This window comes from Equus asinus, chromosome 27 (genome assembly GCF_041296235.1).
Source record: "Equus asinus isolate D_3611 breed Donkey chromosome 27, EquAss-T2T_v2, whole genome shotgun sequence".
Taxonomy (NCBI): Eukaryota; Metazoa; Chordata; class Mammalia; order Perissodactyla; family Equidae; genus Equus; species Equus asinus.
The window spans coordinates 29319024-29332704 of NC_091816.1; positions in this window are offsets into that span (position 1 = coordinate 29319024).

The window sequence follows — 13681 nt, forward strand, 5'->3', positions numbered from 1 at the left end:
AAAATAAAATAAAGTTTGAAAAAGTTATTTTAAATTATAAAGCACCATTCAAATATTAGAAAGTATTATGTGGGTTTAGTGACGTAATTCCCATTGAATTCATTCAATTACTATATTTGTATATGTAATCTATATTTAAAAAGTGTGGTTTCAAAATTCATAAATTTATGTTTCTGTTAAAATTAACAAGTACATTTTTATTCAGTCATATTTCTGGCTGCAATGTAGAAAATGAGAAAGAAATTATATGAAAGCAGAATTTTGTGGCTTATTTTTCTAGATTGTACTTTGCTTAAATTGAGTTCTTTGTTTATTATATTAATTTAAAATACTATTATTATTCAGTATATCAGAAAGTCTGTTGAACATTATCAAACTAAATGATCATATTTTATTTCAAATCATGCTATTATTTATATTAAGTAATATATAAAATAAAACTCCCTTATTTATTAACATATAAATATAGATGTTATTTGTATATGCAGTTTAAGAATGCATATTAAGCAAAAGATTAAAAATGTATACCATCAAGATTTCAATAAATATTTTTCTTTAGCAGCAACCTTAATCCTAATTCCAAAAGCACTTGTTTAGTACATATTGATAGAAATTAGCGTGACATTTAGACATTTCCCATTAGCTTTAGTAGAATCAGATGAAACTCTTATGTCTGTGTACTGTTGTGGGCAAAGTGGGAATGAATCTTTACTCATTCTCCCTGTATATTTTCAATTGTAAAGTCTATTTACATTTTGGTTTAGTGATATTCACAGGCTCATCGCTGTAGTTGCAACAGGAAATCTAGAAGAATTTTAATAGATTAGGAAAAAGTCGAAAGCACAAATATTGCTGAGTTTCCCCCTAGCAATTTGTGACATGTACGTACTAAAAAGACTGGTTCTTTTATATCGCATGGATAAAATTGTTCTGTTACACACATTTTTCAACTGTTATTTTATATTCTGGGAAACCAAGATAATGGCTTTTGGGGACCTTCACAAGAAAGAAAATTCTTACTGTGAACAAAAAGATAACACATCTAGCTAAATAGGTTATAATATGTCATCCCATTTTTTTTTAGTGAAAATAACTTATTTTTATTTTTCTACGTGTTCAAAGATAAACTGAGGTACATTAAAATTTTGAAGAGTTTATTTGAGCAAATGTAGATTTGAGTTGGGGAGTGCCAAATGAAAAATGGTTAGGAGCACTCCATCAACAGATGTTGGGGAAAGGCTTTTATAGAGAAGACATGGAAAGAAAGCAAGAAATTATTTGACTGGCTGCAGGTTAAGCAGTTACTTTGTTTGAGAAGCCTAGTTGACTGTTTATGATTAGCCGTTCTTACATTTTGTATACTTGGATTTTAGTGTGTTGACTGGCTTAGGTTTCACTTTGCTACATAAACTACCAAGGCATTAGAGCCACCTCAGTCTACTGGCTTTCTTGTTTCATTACTTTATCAATTCCCCTCTTTTGGTCATGCCCTCCTATATGAGATATTGAGCAAAAAATTTGGTATTAGCACCACTCTCAGTGACCGTGTAGGTTTAGTTGTTCTTGTCTAACGATGAAACTCATAGGTTATGAGGTCAGGTCTGTGGAAGAATTGTTTTTGCTGTTATCTCATTGTTCATCTTATTTCTGTTGTGCTAAGATCAGTGAAACCATCTGACATACTGATGAGGGCTGTGAACATGTTTAAGACCTTTGAGAGAACACAGCATACCAAGGAGACTCCAGTGGTGAGTACCAAGAGACTGAAGTATACTTCTTAGCCAGGGCCCCCATGAACCAGACCAGTTGGTATCACATAAATCAAAGAACATTCCTGAAGAGACATCAACTTGATTTAGGCAAATAGCTTAATTTACTGTATTTGAGTTTCTGCAATATCAGAGGTGTTGATCCAGACGAAGTGGAGGTATTTGCTATGGTGAAGACTCCTTGCTCAGCCAACAAGTAATTTAGAGCAATTCTATTATCTAAAACAATCTTATCAGCTCAAAATAATCCTATGCCAAAGAGGTATATTTGGGGGTGGGGTATTCTGTTACTCTTCATTCCCTGCCTTTGAAATTTCCCCAAGAAGTTTCATAGCCAAGAAGTTCATTTGGTAGATTGCTTCATCTCATTGAACCAGTTTCTTAGTTCTGAGATTAGGTCAGTTCAGTTAAACAGTTATCTCATTTCAGGAGACGGTGTTGCAGGCAGACTCCCAAAATTAGGTATATAGCGTGAGCAATCGGGTATTTAATAGGAGGTATTTCTACGGAAACAAAAGAAAAAGAAAGGTTAATGGTTGGAGCCGACTGTCAATCAGTTTCTGCGTCCAAAGGGCAGCCAGTTGAGATTCCCAGAGGGCAGGCTCCTAGACGTTAGACACGAAGCACCTTTTGAACTTGGAATGTCTCTGGTGATGTCCTGGTGAACTTTCTGAGTGGCTCACACAGCAACAGGCACAAAAGTTCTCCATATATGAGCTGTTGCTGTGATTTCTTTGAAATTCATATCAACTGGCCCAGCTTCAGTTTGCAGGGCTTTGAGGAAAGGGCAATTTTGTTCCTAGTGATTGCAAGTCAGATGGGTGGAAGAAAATTGGAAAGGCTAGCTTGGAGAATTGTAGCCAGATATTTGAAGAAACTAGAAAAAAAACAGGATCCAGTCCCAGAATAGTGATTTTATGTATACTCTCAAATATGACATTCTAGATAAAGCTTTGGTGATAGCTAATGGGCTATATTGCCTTCATAAAGTCACCCTTAATTTCTGAAAGTGTCTGGTAATAAGGAATCTTAGATTAGATTTTTTAAAGCCTCTTTCCGCTAAGAAGCCAAGGCAAGGAGTTGCCCCACTGTGTCCTGTTACAGAGCAAACAGATTGTCACCGAACTTAGGCAAATACTATATTCTCAGGAAAAATAAGAATACTCAATAAGAGTTTCTGAATTCTGGAGGGATCAGATAGAGAGCAAAAGATAAATATTCCATTTCTGTTTGTAAAAGTATACTTTATCAAATTGCTGTAATATATAGATAGCCTAAAAGAAAGGGGAAAAAAGGTTCTTAAATCGGGAAAAGGAAAGGTTGAAGAACCACCAATGTTTCCAATCAAGTCATAAAAACTATACTCATCCTCGTCAATTCATTCAGTCCCATGCAATTAATTTTTGTTTTGCTTGATCTTGGGTTAACAGTTTTACGAATCCATCAGTTTCTTCACTAGAGTTCTAAAAATTCTTCCCCAATTCAGTGGTACGTTCTTAAAATTATCAGAAACCTGTATTTGTCAGTCTTTTCCATGAATCTCTTTGAAGACGAAACACTTTTGCAAAAGCATCAGAGTGAAAAATACCTGTCTGTAAATGACGGAAGACTTAAAAGTGGCCATGGTTAAAGATTTGATGAGAGTTCATTATAATGCCGTTGATAAGGAAATTTCATTATTTCTGTGACTTGCAACATTTTAGGATGATAACTGGAATTATAACTGATAACATTATACCGGGACATATCAGATCTCAAGGAATTTCAGACAATTTCTAGAAAACTTATGTTAATAACATATATCTATGCAAATAAACCTAATGAAGATTTAGCCTCCCTTCTTATTTGACAATGCTTCCCACACAATTTAACATATCAAATAAGTCCTTTTACAAGAAGAGAGAACAAACTTTTTTGAGATTTTTCAAGGACCCTCTGGAAAATCCCAAAGCTATTTTGGGATCAAAAAGACTTAATTTGAGAGGCTGGCCTTGTGGTGTAGTGGTTAAGTTCACATGCTCTACTGTAGTGGCCCGAGGTGCACTGGTTCTGGTTCAGATCCCTGGCGTGGACCTATGCATCACTCATTAAGCCATGCTATGGCAGGCATCCCACATGTAAAGTAGAGGAAGATGGGCAGCCATGTTAGCTCAGGGCCAATCTTCCTCAGCAAAAAGGGGAGGATCAGCAGTAGATGTTAGCTCAGGGCTAATCTTCCTCAAAAAAAAAAAGGTGATTTGAAATTTTATTTTGTCAAGTTCGTCAAAAGTATTAAAACATTTAAAACACTTGATTAAATAGGATCATAGCTCACTCTAAGGCAACACATAGTCATCCATTTGACCAAGGTGACAAAGACTTTGACAGCAAACACAGAAAGTTACATAGTTATAAAAACACTTTGCTCTTTTAATATAGAAGACTCACGTCTCTCAAGTAATCAAAGAACTGATAAAGACCACAGAAAGCACAGGAAATTATTCTGGTAAGATACCAAACCTTTGCCTTCCAGGTACATTATCCAAAAGGTAAAGACAAACCTTTCACAATCTCTTATCAAGAGCTGACCAGTAGTCCAAGAAAGCTTTTTCCTTTTAACATGTGAAAGAAAATTAAATTTTAGCTTTACGTAGGCACACTATTGATATTAAAGCTTACTTATAAAACCCTTGTAATAAACGCATTCGATTTTAGCCAGCTTGACCACATAAAGTTCCCTCCCTCTCTCCCAACTTTGCATACCTATTTAGTTCTTGTATTCTATTCTCCTCTTTCTCATTCTGAAATAACCAGTTATTATGCTTTAAGGCAAAATTACTTTCTTTTCCCTCTTAAAAAATGCATCTCTGTACCTCATACCTTTTCTTATTAAAAATACATCTTACTTTCCTTGCATACAGAGTTGTCTTTAGCATTTCTATTAGTTTTAATTACTTATCAACCTTTAGAAACCTTAATTTCTAGTAAAAACTAAGAAATAAGCAATTGTGGACTGTTACACCAGCATTCTGTAGATTGGCAAATATATGAATACATTTCATGTTTCTAGAAACATATTCTTTCTCATAGTGAATTTTTCAATGTGTCACAAGAGATGTTTATTAACTGATCCAAACATCTTTAGCTCCTCTGTCATAAGAAGCCAAAGTAGGTAAACTTCTGTTCAGTAATTAATGTTTCAATATTTTACCTTTTTTGGAAATGATCTAGATAGTCAATGAATATCCATCACTTAACTTCAGATAACTTTAAGCCTTCAAGTTACCAAAAAGATTTTGGAAACTGTTTTTAAGCAGAGGTACCATAAAACATAGTTATTGTTGAAAAATTTATTTATAAACTTTTAACTTAATTCACTCATTCTTATCTATTATGTATACAATAATCATGAAAATTTCACAAGGTGTTAAACAGCTAGCCATCATCATAAGTTACTTTCTTGCTGACAAATTCCATAACAGAGATAATACGAGCTTATGTGACCAGCAAACATAGGTAGAGTAAAAGTTGTATCTCTGCATTATATTTAATCTGGATCACTCTGAAGACATGCCTGTTTTAATTAAGCCAACAAACTTAAATTAACTTTTATTTACTGAAGATTATCCAGGACAATGTGAACTTGAAAAACATTTGGGTTAGTTTTTATATTTCTGAAAGAATACTTAATTTTATGTAAGTGCTTATTTTTCTTTAAGCCAATTAAATACAGTCATGGGTTGTTTACCGACAAGGATACATTCTGAGAATGCATCGTTATGCAACTTTCTCGTTGTCCAAACACCAAAGAAGGTACTTATATAAACCTAGATGGTATAACCTACTACACATCTAGGCTATATGACCCTAATCTTATGGGACCAACGTGGTATATGTGGTCTGTCGTTTACCAACATGTTGTTTTGCATCACATGACTATAGAGGTCTTTTACAATACCAGCCAGATGTAGAAAAATAATGCTTATATAACATACATATATAGATATGCATAAGCATGCAGACAGATACTTTTAAAATTTTAGTCATTAAAAAGGAATGATAACACAAAACTTACTAGTTTATAAAAGAATGGACGGATCCAAATTGTATTTCTGGCAGTTGGAATTAATTATTACTCACTCAAATGGCTAAAGCTTTTTACTAATATTTGTGGAGAAGACTTAAGATTTTTTGTCTTTTGTAAGGAATCTTTTAAAGAGGCAATTTTTAATTCATTTATTCTCTTAGAAACTTCTGCATACCAATCAAAAATGTATCTGATTGTTTTTAGGTGATTCAGAACTCTTTTTCCTCTAGTTTACCTCATAAATGGATGAGCTTATCCAGGTTAAAAGTTACTTACTGTGGCCACTACAATTCAAGTTGTCTTTGGTAAGGTTAACCCACTTGTTCAGAAAAATACAGGTCGGGCCCATAATTTTTATTCATATAGTTAGGCAGCATCGCAGATGGAAGAGTCCCAGACCTTTTGCACTTGGGAGAACCCATTTTCATTTTTGTTCCCTTCAAAAAAATTAACTACCTTAAGTCTTACACTGGACCCCATCCAGTGTAAGTCAGACCCAGTCCAGAAAAAGAAATGCTCAAATAAAGTCTGAGAGGTCATAACAAGAAACCGTGGAGCTCAGATTTGAGAGGGCCTCCCATGACCTTCTGGTGCAGTGAGAAAGTAATGAATGCAGTGGCTTAGGATGCCCCTTTGCCTGACTGCTCATTGCTCCCGGAGGTCATCGAGAGCATCCTTCCAATCCTGCTTCTGAAATCAGAACCTTTAAAAGATAAACTGAGGTGCGTTAATATTTTGAAGAGTTTATTTGAGCCAACATTGATTCCAATCAGGCAGCTTGCCAATGGAAAATAGGAGGGCTCCACTGACAGGAGCTGGGGAAAGCCTTTTATAGAGAAGACTGGAAGCAATGCAAAGCAAATAGATTAGATTGGCTATAGGTGAATCAGCTGCCTATGTGGGAAAACCTGGTTAACCATGACTTTGCTGTTCTTAAGTTTCATTTTCTCGATTTTGGATGCATTCACTTTGGTTTAGGTTTCCATGTACTTCCATTGGCCACCAAAGCATTCGAGCCTCCTCAGTCTAATGGCCTCCTGTTTAGTCACTCAAACAAATGTATTGTTTTCAAGTACAGGGCTATTTGTTAGGTAATTAGTCATTCTGAGTTAGATTAGATTGAATGTTATAACTCTATGCAAAAATGGTTAAAATGTCATATAATGCTGGAATATTGGGGGGAAATCATGTATATTTTTAACTGGATCCTCAAAATGAAATTTAAGTAAAATGTTAGTTTGTGTTTGATTTCATAGCAATATATTCTTGTAGTCTGCCCATCTGTAAAAAGCATGACCGTAAATTTGTACAATATTGATTATTTAGAAATTTGTCTAATAGACAGAAATTTAAAAATTAACGCATATGTCTATTACTTCCTGGGCATTTGTCCTTTGATCTTGCCTCCTACTTTAATGTTGTATAAGGGTTTTTTTTTAAAGCAACTGTAAAATAAGTTTGGCTTAGTTTTATTGTGTTTGACCTCAATGAGCTATGAGGAGAAATAATTTGTAAAAGGATAATTACAATATCATTTTAGTGCTGTGAAATCAGATGCTCAAGATGCAGTAGGAGAACAGAGGACATACACATCCGAACACAGAGGTTGGGTTAGGGACAGTTTCCTGGAGATGATGATGCATTTTATAGATGTTAATTAGGTGCAAAACAGGGAAAGGAGGGGAAGAAATGTTTTAATCATTTTAAAGAAAGACAGGGGGACAAACCCATTAGCTCAAAAATGGCCCTCCCGGCAGAACTCTTCTCCATGCCTTCAATCAAATAGTCAGTGATGGCACCATTGGAAAGCAGAGTTTTCCCTTCCCCAAGGTTTTAAAGTTAGCATTACTATTCTGTTGATAAAGGCTATTATTTAGTTTCTGGACAATTGTCATAATATATCTAGTGGCCAAGAATTTGTGACCTACAAGGAGAAATAACCTATGGATAAAGCCTTTCTAGATATCCAATGATGAAATTCCAATTTGGATATCATCTGCATGATAAAAGTCAATAAAAGAACATAATATACCAGAATATATTTATCCTTGTTATTTTCTCAGTACCTAACAAAAATACTCAATCCTTTTCTACACATAAGTTTAAAGGGATTGTACTTCTCTATAGTGTCTACATACTCCTTTTTTCCATTCCTTCTTGAGGTGAGGATATCAAAATTCTGTACAATATAAAACATATTTTCTGATTGCTTTTCCTCCTTTCTTCCTCCCTATACTTCCCTCCCTTCCATCATCATATTCTTTATTTCATTAGTTCCTACTAAATATTAGGTTTCTACTTTAATGCACTATCTTTAGAAAAGATATCTATGAGCCATCAAGTCTAAACTGGGCCCATGTGATGTAATCTCAACTATTTTATTTTACTTTCCTTCATAAAACTTATCATTTGTTATTTATTTTTCTTATATATCTTAACATATTTCTCTCCTGGGACTAGATCATAAGCTCCATAAGGGCAGCAGCCTCACTCTTATCCACTCTGTTTCTCTGAAATTAATACTTAGGAGAGACTCAAAACATATTTGTGGACAGAATGAATCAATAGGCAAATTTAGAAGAGATCAAACATATCCCCTGTTTTAATATTCTAATTCTGTAAGTCAAGAAGAAATTATTTTTGGCACCCTCCTCATTTTATATAGACTTGCATTAAATTTGAAGAAAGTTTTTTAAAGTATGTTATTAAACCCATTGACTCTATTTCACACTTAATGCTATTAATTTTTTATTATTATCAAACTCTTCATACTGGTTCCCATTGAATCTGACCTTAGTAGAACCTAGATTGTAGGCTCTGGTTTCAAATTAACCTTTGTTTTAATTTTAGATTCAGTCTTAATACTCTGCAACCTAGGGCAAGTTACTTAACCTCTCTAAGTTGCTGTTTCCTCATCTATAAAAGTAGTAATATAAAGCCTACTGTATAGTCAGGACCAAAAGAATTGGCTCATGTGATTCTTGAAGTTAGTAAGTCCAAAATCTGAAGGGTGAGCCAGCAGGCTGGAGACCATGGAGAGCTCATGTTGCAGATGAAGTCTGCAGTCTTCTGGAGAATTCCTTCTTGCTCAGGGGAAGCTAGTGTTTTTGTCCTATTCAGGTTCAACTGATTGGATGAGGCCCATCCGCACTATGGAGGGCAATCTGCTTTACTCGGTGTCCACTGGTTTAAATGTTAATTTCATGTACAGCATCCTCACAGGAGCACCCAGAATAGTGTTCGATCATACATCTTGGGCACCCTATTGCCCAGCCAAACTGACACAAAGTGAACTATCACTTCTACCAAAAAGGGCCTTTGTAGGACATCAAGAAATCATGCATAATATTGTAAACCATCTAACACATATTAAGATCTCAAAAGATGTTGTTATAGCTATCATTGTTAAAAAAAGTTAATGATTATCAGTCTCTTGGTCTCTATTTTTTCCACAAAAGTGTCATGAAAATTAAACATATATCTTGCATAATAATGGAAATATTATTGCTTTTAAAGAGCTATACATAGTTGTGTCTCTTTAATTTTTATACCTCTTTAATAGTCATTAACTTCCCGTAAGTTGTCTATCATTCTGCTTCTTTAAACTCTCATGAGTCTAACCTACAAACTATGAACTCTAGTAATAGTGAAACTCTTTGTGTGTTTCCAACTATTAAGCTTTTACAGTTTTTGCTTAGTGAACTCTTATTAATCACTCAGGGTTCAGCTAAAATGTTACCTTAATTTTTCAGTCTTTCATGATATCATTTATGCCCTAGACTGTGCTCTCAAATCACAATATCATTGCTTCTAATTTTAACACAGTATATTCATCAATCAACTCATTTTCAGTGGTCAGAGTTAGATTTTTAAAAGCTATGAATCTGAACATTTCTTTTGATTCACTGAGCAGTAGAATTAAGGTTATGTACATTCTCAATTCATCTCAATATTAAGATGACATTTTAGCTACAAAGCTTGGGAGCAATAAAAATTTGCCTTGGTATAACACTCTTCGACCCTGAGAAGTCTCTGAAAGGGAGAAGTAAAGGAAATAATGTAACATTTTCTTATGATCTTCGATGTTGTTCATACCAAAATAGAATTCTCTAGAATGTGGGATTGGACATGAAGGCACTTATTTGTCTAGCGTGAGCGCAGTTTAGAACATAAGACCAAAGCAAGACCTAGAGCCTACTGTTCTCTAAATGTAAGTCCATATCACAGAATATTCTACTCCAATAAGAAAAAAGTTCATATCCATGACAAAATATAGAAAGACTCTATTAATGTTAGAGAAAATACTTCTTTAAATTTGATAATAATGATTTAATTCCCTAGATGACCAAAGTTTAGATACATTAGAGGGTTGTGCCTTTTCTACCCTCCTAGCTTTCTCTTAGAACATGTACCATAGAGGGGCTCATGAATTGTAGTGGGGAGAGTATAGATCTTGAAGCTGGAAGGCTGATTTCTCTTCCAAGGTCTGGACTAGTGGAGAAATATAAAAAGATATCATTCAAGGAACAAATATCAATTTTATTATTGAAAAAATTGAATTTGGAGCCGCTTTGGACCTGAAGTCAAAATCAAATTCCTCCTTTTCTTCCTGGTCTAGAGCTATACAGTGGGGAGATTTTAGCGTGCAACTCACACACTAAGCTTGCCATCCAGGCTGGGATCACACGCTGACTCACACCATTGAGGGAGACATCTCCAGAAAAGTCCCATGAATTCTGCAACATGTAACACACAAGAATCTTGACCAGCAGAGGACACTAGAATGGGGCATGTCTCCTACCTTAATAGGGTGTCAGGAAAGGATGAAAGTTCACTTTTTACACGTTGAAGAAAGAGGCGATCAGAGAGAGACAGAGGAAAATCATTTTTTCATCCTTCCTTTAGTCGCCTGAAGGAAAAATCTATATAATAAGTATTTATAAATAAGAACTAGATCAAATATTGTATGATAATTTTTCATTGACTGTATAATCATTCATCAAAATAACCAAAAATTATCCTCAACCAAAATATATTAGACAAATATGGGTGAATAAGTGATTATATCAGAAGTGTTTTATTTGAAAGACTTCGGACAAGCTTAGATCCAAATGAGTAAAATTATTTGGAGTTACAGGAATATAATTTAGAATACTTATCATGTGATATGTGTTCTACATTTGGCTAAAACAGAGTTGACCAGTCACACTGTATTATATTTCCCATCGAGCTAAATGTTATTCAAGTCACATTGTATTAAAATGTGACAGATCAGTCTAACAATTTGGAATCACTTTCTTTGAAGAGTAATTTTCAAATTGAGGATTAAAATATCTATCCTTGTGAAAAGACATTAAATGTATATCAAATATCTATGTGGAAAGTTCTGGCCTTCTTACACATCTTACATTTATATTCAATTGGTATACCAAGCTGGAATACAAAATACCTTATCCTTGCTGATATACTTGAGAAACTATTTCAGTTGACAGTCTTTAGAAATTGACTAAATTTTAAAGCATTTTTCACATGTCTCTTATTAGCATAAAAGCATCATCTCGTTCTTGAGCAAATATTAAATTTTCCAGACATTTTTATTGTTGCACAGCCAAAGTTGTCTTTGAATTGTCTGCACATAAATAAATATACATTATATATTAGAGCAAAAACACAAATACCTACAACTGAACACTTGGAAGATAGAAAGGTCTTTGAGAATACATATGAGCGTAAACAGAGGGCCCTTTGGTTTCTGAATATCACCAGAACTGACTTTGGGCATATGTTGTAGATAAAAGGGAATAGTACCGAGTGCCATGATTATCTGGCTAGGGCATTCTTTGAAATATCACTAAAGAGATCCAAATTTTGAATAAGACAATTAGAAACTCGGAAATTATTTTAAAACAAAAGTATAGGGATATTAAATTAAAGGGTAAAGCTAACAGTATGGAATTTTAGACCTAGGGGATTAACAGACACTTCTTTTTACAAATGAAAAATATAAAAACTAAGTAAGTGACTTCACCAAGTTTACATGGTCTGGATCATTTCTGAAACTAGACTTGAAGAATTCAATACACTTCCTTCTATGACAACATTCCCTCAATGTCTGTTCTGATGCTAGGACAAGGAAAGAACTGTAACAGCTATTGAGTGCACAGAATAAATGAATGAAATCTCCAGGAGAGGTGCAAAGGACTACCTACTGGGCCATTCATCATGGCCCCCTCCTCATACATTTCTCATTTCCTTGTTAAGGAAATGAAGCTCTAAGTGCTAAATTAATTTGCTCATGTCAAGTTCAGATCTGTATTATTTTTAAAATTTATTTTTATTTTACACTAGAAGGATATTCAGAATTTGTAAAGAGACCAAAATAACAAATTAGTGCATAAGGAAACAGTATTAGTTCATTAATGTTTATTTAATTGCTATATATATAGACACAATAACATTTTATTTTAATGGAAAGCTCTCTGTGTTTTGACAAAGACGAAGAGATGTATAGCATCAGCATAATTGAGACACCGAGCCATTAAATCTCCACAAATTCCCTCTTGCTACACATTTACAGTCAACCCAATCCCCTTGACTCCTGGCAAATAACAATATGTTTTCCTCTCCATAGTCTTGATTTTCATAAATGTCGTATAAATGGGATCATATATTATGGTGTCATTTGAGTCTGACTTTTTTCACTTAGCATAATGCATTTTAAATTCACCCACCATCCATTGTTTGTGTGCATAAATAGTTCATTCCTGCTCATTGCTGAGTAGCATCACATTGTATAGATGAAGCATATTTTATTTCTCCATTCCCTAACTAAAGGACATTTAGGTCATTTTCAGGTTTTGGTGTTTAGGATTAAAGAAGATGTTAATGTTTGCATCCAAGTTATTATGTGAACATAGTTTTTTTTTTTTTTAATTTAGCTATTCCAATAGGTAATGCCTCATTATTATTGTAATTTGTATTTCCCTTGTGACTAATGATTTTGAGCATCTCTTTACATGCTTCTTGACTAACTGTGTATTTTCATTGATGAAATGTCTCTTCATATCTTTTGCTCAGTTTTACCAGGTTGTTCATTTTCTTATTGTTGAGTGTTGAGAGTTCTGTATATATTTTGCATACAGGTTCTTTGTCAAGTTCGTTTTGCAATTTTTTTTTCTAGTCAAGCTTCACCTTTGCTCTCCTGCCAATTTCTTTCATAGAACAAAAATTTTTACCTTTTGGCGAAGTCCAATTTATCAATTCTATTTTGAATGAATTATACTTTTTTATTGTCATAGCTAAAAATTCTTTGCCTAACCCAAGTTTACATGTACTTTCATCTATGTATTCTAAAAGTTTTGGAGTTTTATGTTTTAAATCAAAGGTTTGGGCCATTTAAAAAAATTTTATTTGGTTTTGTATATAGCATCAAGTGCAGATCCACATTTTTGTTTTGCATGTAGATGTCCAATCTATCTAGCACCATTTGTTGAAAAGACGATATTTTCCATTGAATTGTCTTTGCATGTTTGAGAAAATTAAATTGACCATATCTTTGTGGCTCTATTTCTGGACACTATTTTGTACCATTATTCTTTTGCCAATGTCACACTGGTGTTACTTTTTAGTTAGTTTTGAAATCAGGTTGTGTGATTCCTCTGACTTTGTTCTTTTTCTCAACATCTTCTGCCCATTCTAGTTTTAGCAACCACTTGACAGTTTCCATCCAAATAGCAATAAAAAAGAGGTACTGGGATTTTGAATGAAAACACATTGACTCTCTAGGTCAATTTTGGAAGAATTAAAATCTTAACAAAATTAGATCTTCTAACTAATGAACAGGGTT